Genomic DNA, 11,741 nt, shown 5'->3' with positions numbered 1-11,741 from the left:
TTTTTTTCTCAAATTCATTTAATGGATAATGTTATATAAGAAGAAACAAATATAGGATTATTTATATACATTAGAAAGAAAAACATTATTGCTTTCAAATCACGGCCACATTTAAAACATTTTCCCATGCATTCTTCTTCCCTGTAGAATCCTATTCCACAACCTTAAAACCTTTTTGTATTTATAAATACCAGCAATATACCAGTCTCCGCCCATGCCCCATCCATATACCGCTCACTATTAAGAGCTATTTTTGGATCAATTGCAATATGTAGAGGAAATCGATGATATGTCGACCTAAATGCCCCTAATTTGGGTCCATACTCAGCAGTCGACTAAATTTTCAATAGCAACCAAAAATATCCATTAGTACCGTCCCATTGAAGCGTTCATCTAGATAAAATTGATAAATAGCTGATTTTTAGCGATGGGCCCAATCTTAGATCCATAGGCCAACATTAGAGCCATTTCCCCTATATACATTTGTAAACATAACTCGTTAGAAAACCCTTTCATTGGTTATTATTACTTTTGCTGAAATATGTTTTATTGTTGAGAAAAAAATTGGTGGGGTTGTTTACAAGACACGACCGCATGGTTGACGTAGACTACGTTAAGCTATGTAGTGAAATTCTCGTGCTTTTTTTTCCAGCCATTGATTTTAAATACAATTGAAGTAACCTATGATTTCAGTCGTATTTAGATATTTTGGATGTCCTACTTAGTAAAACTTGGTTAAATACAGGACCTCATAAAAATACGAATACATATTCAATTTCTTTTGGTTCCTAAATTACAATCAGATAAGAAGTATATGAAGGTTGGGCTTTCTTCAGGTGATTCCTTGAAGCGTCCAACAATGGCTTGAAATTTTTATGTGGTAATGAGATTGATCAGAAATAAGGTTTCCTCAGCGATTTTCCTTCAGAACGCTAAAAAAAAAATCATTCATGCATTCATGTTCCATCAGTTGTCACTGCTGTTGTTTGCGGTGACATCTATAGGAAGCTACACATAATCTTTTTTCCGTTAATTGTTCATAGAGGGCAGTGCAATGCAAAACATGTCTGTAGAGTCCCTCCAGGAGGCAACAATCGAATTCACCAGAAGGAACACTTTCGGAATTCGCCAATAAAACTCGTTTAACCACTTTAACTTTAACAGACCGTTTTATTCACTACCAGTCGCAACAATCGTTCATCGGCTTCTGCCTCAATAAATCCCCCTTACACCGAGGCTCTCGTGTGTCGTCGTCCATTCTCTCTCACTCTCTTTGATTCTCCCGCTCGATATACATAGGTCTCTTCCGGGGGTGGAGAATGGTTGCCATATTTACGTTTATCAACTCTACATCCCTTTTCTACTCTAACAAAAAAATAAATAAAAAAATAATCGTAGCTTCCTCCTCTACTGCTTGTTTATGCTGTATTATTAATATATCGTGCCGGCAACTTCTTCTCGCGCTTTGGACGGCTTAAAATGTCACGTTCTTCAACTTCATCGTGCAATCGCTTGTTCGGTGTCGAGTTTATCTTCAACGCTGGTGACACTTCAGGAGGATCCTCAGTGTGCTTTGTTCCCATGGTCGAATCGCTCATCGCTACAGGTGATCCCATCTTTGGTGTATTCGAATGGTCACTAGACTGGAATTTTTTTGAAGTGGACTGATCGAGTTCAGTGTCAATCATCGATGGCCACTTTTTTAGATGAGAAACAGGGCGGCGGTACAAAACTCCTTCTTTGTTTGTGACAATCGCATCATTTCCACTCTTTTTGACCACCGTAAACTTGTCTAGTTTGAACTTAGATTCGAGTTTTCCGGTTTCATAATTTTTCAACATAACATCATCTCCAACGTCGATCTCTGACGGTTTTGCGTGTCTTCGATGGTCCGCGTAAAGCTTTCCCTTCATCTTCTTGATCGCGTCATTATCCCGAGCTTCTTCATCCCGACTCCAATATGGCTCGGTTCTCAGAGATGGAAGAAGATCTTTAACCGGTCTACCGGTCATCAGTTCCATTGGTGCTTTACCCGTTACCGAATGAGGTGTTGTGTTGTATGCATATACATAGTCCCGGATCGCTTTGCGCCAATCTGCATTAATTGCTTTAGCAATGCGCAAGGTTCGCAAAATGCCTTGATTCTGCCTTTCCACTAGGCCATTCATTTGTGGCCAATATGGGATCGTACGTATTAGCCGGATATTTTTCCTTGCGCAGTAATTAGAGAACTCTTCGCTGGAAAAAGGTGGCCCATTATCGCTTCGAATTGTCTCCGGGTATGTCTGCTCTAGGAAAATGGCTTCAAGGACATCGATTGTCTTAACTGCGTTGGTGCCCTTCATCTCAATAACCTTAAGGAAGCGGCTGTAGTAGTCGACGGTTACAAGGAACGTTGCACACTCTTTGGCCGTGAAGAAATCAATTGCAATTTCTTGCCATGCTCGATCTGGCATTTCCTTTCGCAACATGGGTTACGGTGGGCCTTGTGAGCTAACTGCTGCGCATCCAGCACACTCTTGAATGTAGTCCGCGACATCTCGGTCCATGTACGGCCACCACACTTTTTCCCTAAGAATCCGCCGCATGGTGACTACTCCTGGGTGTCCACGATGAGCTATTGCCAATGCTTTCCTCCGTAGGTTTGACGGAAGGACAATCCTATCGTCTCTCACTACGATGCCGTCAATGATACCCAATTCTTTTGAAAAAGCTTGGTAGCGGAAAAGATCCGATGGCCAGTCCTGGCTATGGATTGCCTTTATTACTGCACACAGGACCTCATCCCGACTCGTTTCGCTTCTAATTTCCTGCAAACCGATGGCTGTTGAACCCTCTCCTAGTGCACACAGATAATGCTCAGAGCTTTCGTCGAAGGGTAGCTCTGATTGTTCGCATAATCTCGAAAGGATGTCTGAAATGTTGGTAGATCCTGGAATGTGCTTCACACAAAAATCATACGGCTGGAGACGCAACGCCCATCCTTCAGCCCTTGAACAAGCACGCTTGCCTTGCTGATGCTTTCCTTCAAAGATGTATTCCAATGTTTTGTGGTCAGTAAATATTGTAAAACGGGTACCAAACAAATATGGATAGAATTTTTCGACAGCCCACACAACGGCTAACGCTTCGCGCTGCGTTTGTGGGTACACTCTCTCCGTTTTGGTTAAACCTTTTGAAGCAAAACTTATGATTCTCGGTGCCTTTCCATTACTCCGCTGGGTGAGAACTGCCCCTAGACCCACCGGGGAGGCATCTACGTACAGCCATAGAGGTAACTCTAAGACCACTGGGTCCCGAAGAAAATCATTATTATTTTTGGCTCACTCAGTACCAGAACAACGGTCCCAAGCAGTCCCAAGCTATTTCACTCACCCCTGCATGTTCTGCATGAATCCACACACCCCTGATGTTATCTGTCAAACTTTCATAGCGAATCAAAACAAACATAGTGTAGTAATAGAATTTCAACTAGAATAGGGTACGTTAATCGTTTGCTTGGGACCAATAGGCTACTAAAGTGGTGAGCCAATTTAAAATCGTTAGTTTCGTATTGATTGTTGGTACAGCTCCGTCTGAGCCTTCGGATCGAAAAATCCTAATCTGCGGACCGTGTTCGATAACTCATTTCTCAGATCGTCAAAAGCCTTCTGCTGATCCTCGCCAAAGATGTCTGATAAATTGACGCAACGCCTCAGTTCGTGTTGACAAATGCGGGATAAATTGGCCGACAAAGTTGATTAACCCGAGAAAACTACGAACTTCTTCCTTAGTTTCCGGTTTTCGGAAATTTTGGATAGCGGAGATCTTCTCGTTCGACGGGCTGATTCCTGCTGCGCTTACTTTAAATCCCAAGATCTCAAGCTCGGCTACTCCAATCAAACATTTAGCTTCATTTAACATTGCATTATTCTCTTTCAGAACGCTCAACACCTCCTGAAGCCGTCCGTCATGCTCTTCCTTAGTTCGTCCCGATACGACTACATCATCGATATAAACTATGACACCTTCAATGCCAGCTAACATCTCTGACATCACTCGCTGGAAAATCTCCGGCGCACAATTGATGCCGAACATCAATCGTTTAAATCTCATTAATCCTCTGCTTGTCATAAAGGTAGTGATTCCGCGAGATTCTGGGTGCAACTCAATATGGTGGAATGCAGATGTGATGTCAAGTTTCGAAAAGACAGTTGATCCTCGGAGTTTATTTAGGAAAGTATCGATCATCGGAAGCGGATAGTGTTCACGCTGTATCGCTTCATTCGGATACTTCATGTTGATACACAACCTGATATCATCCTTTCCTTTCGGGACCACAATCAAGGGCGATATCCATTCCGGAGGTCCCACAACTGGTTCTATCACATCACTGCGCAACATTTGCAATATCTTTTCATCTACCTTCTCTTCCATTGCGACAGGGATTCTCAAATACGCAATTTTTCTCGGGGGGATACGACTGTCGATTGATAATTTTACTTCAACATTCGGGAACTTCGGAAAGGCTTCATTTTTAACCTCAATATTTTGAACCTCAAGGCCTAATTTCAAGACTTTAAGGTCCTCCGGCGTTCTTCTACTTAGGAGTGATTTTTGAGACTTTTCGATGACAAAAAATTCAGCATAATTTTTTGGTTTGGATTCATTTACCGAAATCCACGCCTCAAATATTGCAACAACGCGTAATGGCTCTTGGCTTGCATATGCCAGAAATTTGCGGTCACATTGAAACCTTTTCTTAAAAAGGGTCGCATTGGCATTTACAAGTTCGTTCCATACTTGCTCAGTGACGGTATTGATAGCTGCCCCTGAGTCTATTAAGAATTCGACTGGATGTTGATCGATTTTGCATGTAATATTTCCTTCATTTTTCGGGCTTATCTAAGGAAATGAGAAAGAAGTTTCAAACCTGCTTTAATTTCATTTTAGTTTAATTTTTTTTCACCTCATCATCCTAAATGACGGTTCAATTCCACAAAATAAGTTTATTAATTCAGTCATGTGAGTAGATGGCAAATAGGATAGGTAATACAAATTAAAAGGTGTACATTTTCATTACAAGAGACCAAAAAAAATAAAGGAAACAGATGAAATCATTCTACCTTCATTGATCCTTCCGACATCGGGTGACGACGTGATGGCTCCTCATCGCTACAATATCCTTCTCGCAAGGCATTCGCTTCGATATCGGCACGTTTCCAGGTACTACGGGATTTGAACTGCGTCTTCCGTCCTCTTGTGCACTTTCTGGCGAAATGTCCCTTAACTCCACAATTGTTGCATCGTGAACTTCGGGCAACACAACCTTGTGAATCCCTGTCATGTTTCCAAGAACCGCAACGATCACATTCCACTCGAGAGCGATTACCTGTATTCCAAGGCTTCTCACGTTTAAACGTCGGCGATCCAAACGATCCTTGTTTGGATTGAGGTTTTCGATCCCACATCTGCTTTACTGCGGAAATACTGGGAGCCTAGGGGTCAAGCTTGAACCGATGTATTTTCTCTTTTTGCTTCATCAAGATTTCTCTATTGATAGCGTAGTTCGTCAGCTCATCTAGGCCCATAACGTCCTCGAGACCTTTGTCCTTGACTCTATCATCCCGAGCACCCATCGTTACTTGCTGTAAAATCTCTTTCTCCTCACGATCCCGGAAGTCACATCGGGTGGCCTGCATGCGAAGCTTGAGGATGAATTGATTGAACGACTCATCGGGGGATTGCTTCAGCGAACGAAAGACTTCGAGCTCGACTCTCTCATTACGCTTACCAACGAAAAAGTTGTTCAAACGTTTGACGGCATTATCGTATTCGGGAGTTTCTTGTGGAGCAAACGGAACTTTTGCTGGCTCCGGATGAATCTCACCGGACACTGGCCGCAGGTTATAATAAATACGCTGAAGGCCTCGACCACCTCGAGCAAGCATGAGGACCAGTCGTTCATGTTGACTGTTTACTTGTTTTAGTTCCAGAAAGAGCTCAAACGCTCTCAGCCACTCTTTCCATTCTCGTCGAAGATCCGAAGCGTCAACGGCATCGTTGAATGGTTCCAATGAGCAATGCTTGCCAAAGTCCATCTGAAATAACCATAAACGTTGTCCCATTAATGGATCATGTTTTACAAGGTACTGTTTCCGTGAAGTGCAAATGAGATGATCGATTTGGAATAAATTTTCACACTGAAATAACGACCTAAAATTTCTCACTTCTTGATAATATCCACAATTCATCTCCCTACTGATTTGCGTAGGATATTGTAGAACAATCGATTAACTTTGTTTTGCTCTGTCTTCCCCATCCGCACGATATCACACAGTCTGCTCTTCATCACGTACACTTCATCCTGCACCTAATCAGGCATCTTTTTTCCCACATCAGAGTGTGCTTCGGTCTTCCACTAGGCTCGCATCATCAGGGCAATACTAGGCAACGCATACTGACCGTTTCGGTCTTCAGCCGTGCTCGCATCTTTTTGTGTTTGTGTGCGCTTCGGTCTTCGGCCGGGCTCGCATTTTTTTTTGTTGGTGTGCGCTTCGGTCTTCAGCCGGGCTCGCATCTTTTTGTGTTGGTGTGCGCTTCGGTCTTCAGCCGGGCTCGCATCTTTTGTGTTCGTGAGCGCTACGGTTTACCACCGGACTCGCATCATCTTGTATTTGTGTGTGTATGCGCCTTATGCACTAGTGATTCTGCCATTTTACCTTTACCACACTCACTTCATACCTTCACGGCTTTTCAAATTGCACTTTGAAACGAGAAAAAAAATTCTACCATCACTCAATTTAAGGAAATTGACACAACTTAACCCCAGTACTCATACACTCCTTTTTTATACGACAACAAAATAGCTGCTGCTCTTCCCTACGTCCGATACTGCGTCGTGTCAACTTAACCATGTCAAATACATAAAAAAAATCTCCATCCATTTTATTCATTAAATCCTACTTACTTTGATTAATCCGTTCGGCTGCGCCAAATTGTAGAGTCCCTCCAGGAGGCAACAATCGAATTCACCAGAAGGAACACTTTCGGAATTCGCCAATAAAACTCGTTTAACCACTTTAACTTTAACAGACCGTTTTATTCACTACCAGTCGCAACAATCGTTCATCGGCTTCTGCCTCAATAAATCCCCCTTACACCGAGGCTCTCGTGTGTCGTCGTCCATTCTCTCTCACTCTCTTTGATTCTCCCGCTCGATATACATAGGTCTCTTCCGGGGGTGGAGAATGGTTGCCATATTTACGTTTATCAACTCTACAATGTCTGGTATCTTTTAATTTGCACTTAGATTAACGTCTGAAGTCCCTCCTTTTTTACATATTTTGCTCAAAAAATACTTTATAAGCTCCGCCTCAGAAAGGATTTCCCACCGTTTTTTTTATGAATGGGGCGGGGCAGAAAGTATCTCACACATTGTCTGAAGGCACTTTTTTTGCAACATTCATGTACCTCAGATTTTTCTTCACAGGATGTTAGTATTGATTCTAACAATGAAATCTGTGATGGTTTTAAAATATTTCATCTTGGGTTTTTTGAGAACAAGTGTTTTGAATTTTACAAAGCTGATTATGAAGGTGTATATGGACTATTGACCATACAACAGCATACAAATGCAGTCAAATAAGGTTCAAAAGTTGACGGCATTAAAGAAGTTTTCTTTGACTCTCAAGTAAGATCCATATTGATTTTGTCGACTTTGTGATAAATCAATTAATATTTGTTCGTAGCACAATATCTTGTTTAATTTCTCTTCCCTCATAATAGTAAAAGAGAAAAAAGCGAGCAGGACAGTCCGAGACAGCCACGTAATCATAGTAGGCGTTGATTTTCGTCCTATTTCGAGTGTTTTTTTTATGGATGTATCGTGTAGAAAATCTGGAAAAATTAAAAAAATCTCATGAAGAAAATAGATAGCTCGCTTGTCGTGCTTCGAAAAGCGACTCTGTAAAAAAAATGAAGTCACTTTAGTAGCGACGATCGTTGAAAGATTTTTACCGGAGTTAAATAAAGGAGATAGTAGGTATCCGAAAGTTTTGTGTCTTGTACTCAGCAGCTGGCGAAGGTGGCATTTACCACTAAATCATCCTGAGGGGCGGAAAATTTGCTTGGATTTTTAAAAATAAATAGATATGTTTGACTCAACGGCGAGATCGAAAATAAATTTTGGCAACCTTGATGATATTTTTTAGAAATCGTTTAACCGATAATGCCGATAATACAGGAATGAAACTCACATGAGGTTAGTTACTCTTGCCCAGTGGGTTTAGGTAGCCCTCACCTTGAATTACTACAGAGTTGCTAGTTGCTTCATTGCAGTTCCCATATTTTGTCCATGGAAATTTTCAGGATGGTTCAGGAAATTCTGCGAACTATAGAGAACTGTGATGAATTTTAGGAAAGTACTGCAAACTTTAAATAATTTACTCCAATAAAGCAGAGAAATTCAACAACTTTCAGATAAGTTCATTGAACTTCAGGAAAATTATTAAAACTTTAAAGATGTGCATCGATCTTCAGAGAAGCTCTATAAACTTCAGGAAAATTCTGCCGACTTCAGGGACGTTTTGTAAGCTTTTGGGAAGTTCAATGTCGTTCTGGGAAGTTCTACGAACTTCAAGAGAGTTTTGTGAACTATAGCAACATTATGTGAATTTCAATGATGCTCTGTAAAAAGTTCTTTAAACGTGAAGAAATTTTGGCAAACTTTAGGATGGTGAACCACAGGGAAAATTTAATAACATTAGGAAAGTACTGTAAACTTTAAGAAATATCTGAGAATTTCAGGAAAAAAAGCCAAACTCAGATATGGTCAAAGAACATCAAGAAAGTTCAAAGAATTTCATTGAAGCTCAAGGAAATCAAGGAAAAACAGGGCTTTGAATTTGAATGTAACTTCTATAAGCTGTTTCATCGGGTCGCTGGTTGAACAACTCCTAATCTATGTCTTAGAAAACAGGTATAGTAGAAATAATTTCTTGTGATATCTCTTTCTCTTTTACGCTTCCCTTAGGAAATGTGATCGAGGCATGAGTAGGGTAAAAATGAGAGTTCGCCACCTAAAAAAATATCTTGAGTACGACACACGCATGTTACATTGCCTTTTACCGGTATAGAAAAGGAAGCAGTTTATGAAAATTGAGGTTCACAAATATCCAGAAAAAAAAGATGTTAACCCCGAAGTTCAAACCAAACTCGACAGTCAAAGATGTGCGGGTTTGTAGATATTTGTTAGGAAAAATCACCACAAAAAAAAAGAAATTCATAAAAATATGCAAATTATGTCTGACGCAGCTTTCTTCTATGAAACGTCCTGCATGTAGTGAAAACCACTTTGTCGCCAAAAGCAGGCAAAAAACTAGCCGAGGTTATTTTTGTAAACTTCGCAGGAAGACCAGGAATCAATGTTTTTCAATATAAAATCCCATTTTTTTTAATAACATTTTTTACACGAATTTTTAATTACCATTCAATTAATATATTGATCTTTGAAATCAGCCCAATAGTTCAAAAGTTATACATTAAAAAAGAAGGCATTTAAAAAAAAAAAAAAAATAAACGATTTTTTGGACTTCTCTAACGTTGAAATGGTGATGACACAAAATAAAATAAAAATGTTTTGCGATAAGGAATAAAATTACAATTTTTACCAAATTCTAAGAACCACTATATCGTTTTGCGATGGAATGGCTGAATAAAAGTAAATTTAGAGACTACACAATTGTTTAATTATTTTATTAATTTAAACATTATGATATCATGACAAAGCTGCGATATCTTACGGTACCGATAAGGGAATCTTACTTTACCAGTATTTTGACAACTATAGTCCCATTTTGATTCATTTTCAGCTGAATTTGTTTCGATCCGTAACAGTTTTGTATCATCAATAGTTCGTATACGCCTTTGTAAACGACTAAGTATACTTCAAAACACTTTTTCTCTAAAAACCCAAGATGAAATATTTTAAAACCATCACAGATTTGATTGTTAGGATCAATGCTAACATCTTGTGAAGAAAAATATGAGGTACATGAATGTTGCAAAAAAAGTGCCTTCAGACATAGCGTGTATCTATAGTGCAAAATATGTATAAGGATGGTAATCGAAATGCATATATAGAGGTACATACCAGACATGTTAAGTCAGGCATAACATTTGAAAACGGCACAAAAGCATTTGTAAACAAATTTTCTAAGGCCCTTTACACGCGAACCAAAGTACGCTAACGCAAACCAATAGCACTTTCGGAAAGGTGATAGTTGCCCCTATCCGATGATGTTGTTGGTTTGCGTGGGCGTACTTTGGTTCGCGTGTAAAGGGCCTTCGAAAGTTTGTTTACAAATGCTTTTGTGCCGTTATCAAATGTTATGGCTGAAGTAGTGTTTAGTACTCTATTTTGTAATATGTGAGAGGTAAATCATAAATCGAGTGTCACCATAATACATGCCATGTTGAGAGATTGAGCTCGAGATAGAATTTTCTCTCATAACTTAAATTTTTTTGGCTCTCTGTGGACGGTTTAAAACGTACGTGAAAAAACCATTTACACTAAATTTTAGCTAGTTGCACTAATTTCCTGGGTAAAAGTGTTCATGAATGATTTCTTTAGGTTGTTGTCAAGGTTAAATGGCCTAAAAATGCTACGCTATTTATAGATGGTCCCTTATTTTACTTCCAAGCCTGTGTCTCAATTGACAAATCCAAGTTTCAATCGGCCACCGTGGCGCTGCAATCGCAGCGGTGATAAGTCCGAAATAATGTGTCAAACTGAAAACATTTTTGAAATTTCAACCAAAAAACTATTATTTTGTATTTATTCTAGCGAGTTTCTGTGGGAGTCAAAACATGATCCGAGCAAAAAAGTAGTACCTACTCGTAATAATGGTATGTAATTCTGAATTTTATCGTGCTTTGTTTCGAAAATATCTTCCAAATAAACAAACATCATCCAGATCACCCGATTCGTCCACCGACTAAATCTATTGCCACTTAAAAATTAATTTCAGTCGGTGTATTAATCAGCAGATTAAATCGTTTTTCGTCTGCCGAGCAATCGGCCTATTTAATACGCCTTTTTAATGCACCACCAACGTAGAGTGCGCCACGCGAGTTCGAGAAGAAACGTCAACCTAACCGTTTGTTTACATCAGAATAACTATTTTTCGCAACGCAAATTAAAGCATTTTTCATTCAAAATCTTGCCAATTTCCATCGGTAATTGTCTTATTGTACGATTTTCCACAAATCTGAACTGATTTGCACCTTAACTATTCACACACAAGAAATCCGGAAGATCATAACCACTAAGGCACTTTTCTAATTTTCCATTTTTCTCAACAAAAATATTCCTGAACACCAGCAGGATATTTTAAAAAACGTTACAGAATTAAATTGTTCAACAGTAGATTAAGTTTTGCAGCATCTCAGATGAATCAATTTATCAGGAAAAGTAAAAAAGTGTTCCGCTTCCTATGTCTCAAGGCAACAATTTATGCTCACAACACTCTTTTTGACGTTCTCCTATTTACCACCAGAGGTTGAATCGATCGTTTAGTTTCTATTAAAAAGGTCTATAGTTTTTCGTCGATGGATTTAGTCGGCCAACTTTGTCTGCTGTTTAATCGGCAGATGATTTCAAACCTTAACATGTTTTCTGTAATTTAACTGTCTTGAAGTAGCTTTTTATTTAGGAACAATGCATTACAAAATAATTTTATGCATTTTGTACAAGGTTCATC

This window comes from Ochlerotatus camptorhynchus, unplaced genomic scaffold, assembly GCF_037179485.1.
Source record: "Ochlerotatus camptorhynchus isolate MF236.1 unplaced genomic scaffold, CSIRO-AGI_Acam_v1.1 ptg000202l, whole genome shotgun sequence".
NCBI lineage: Eukaryota > Metazoa > Arthropoda > Insecta > Diptera > Culicidae > Ochlerotatus > Ochlerotatus camptorhynchus.
The sequence above is the reverse complement of the archived record's forward strand: the minus strand, read 5'-3'. Positions refer to the sequence as shown.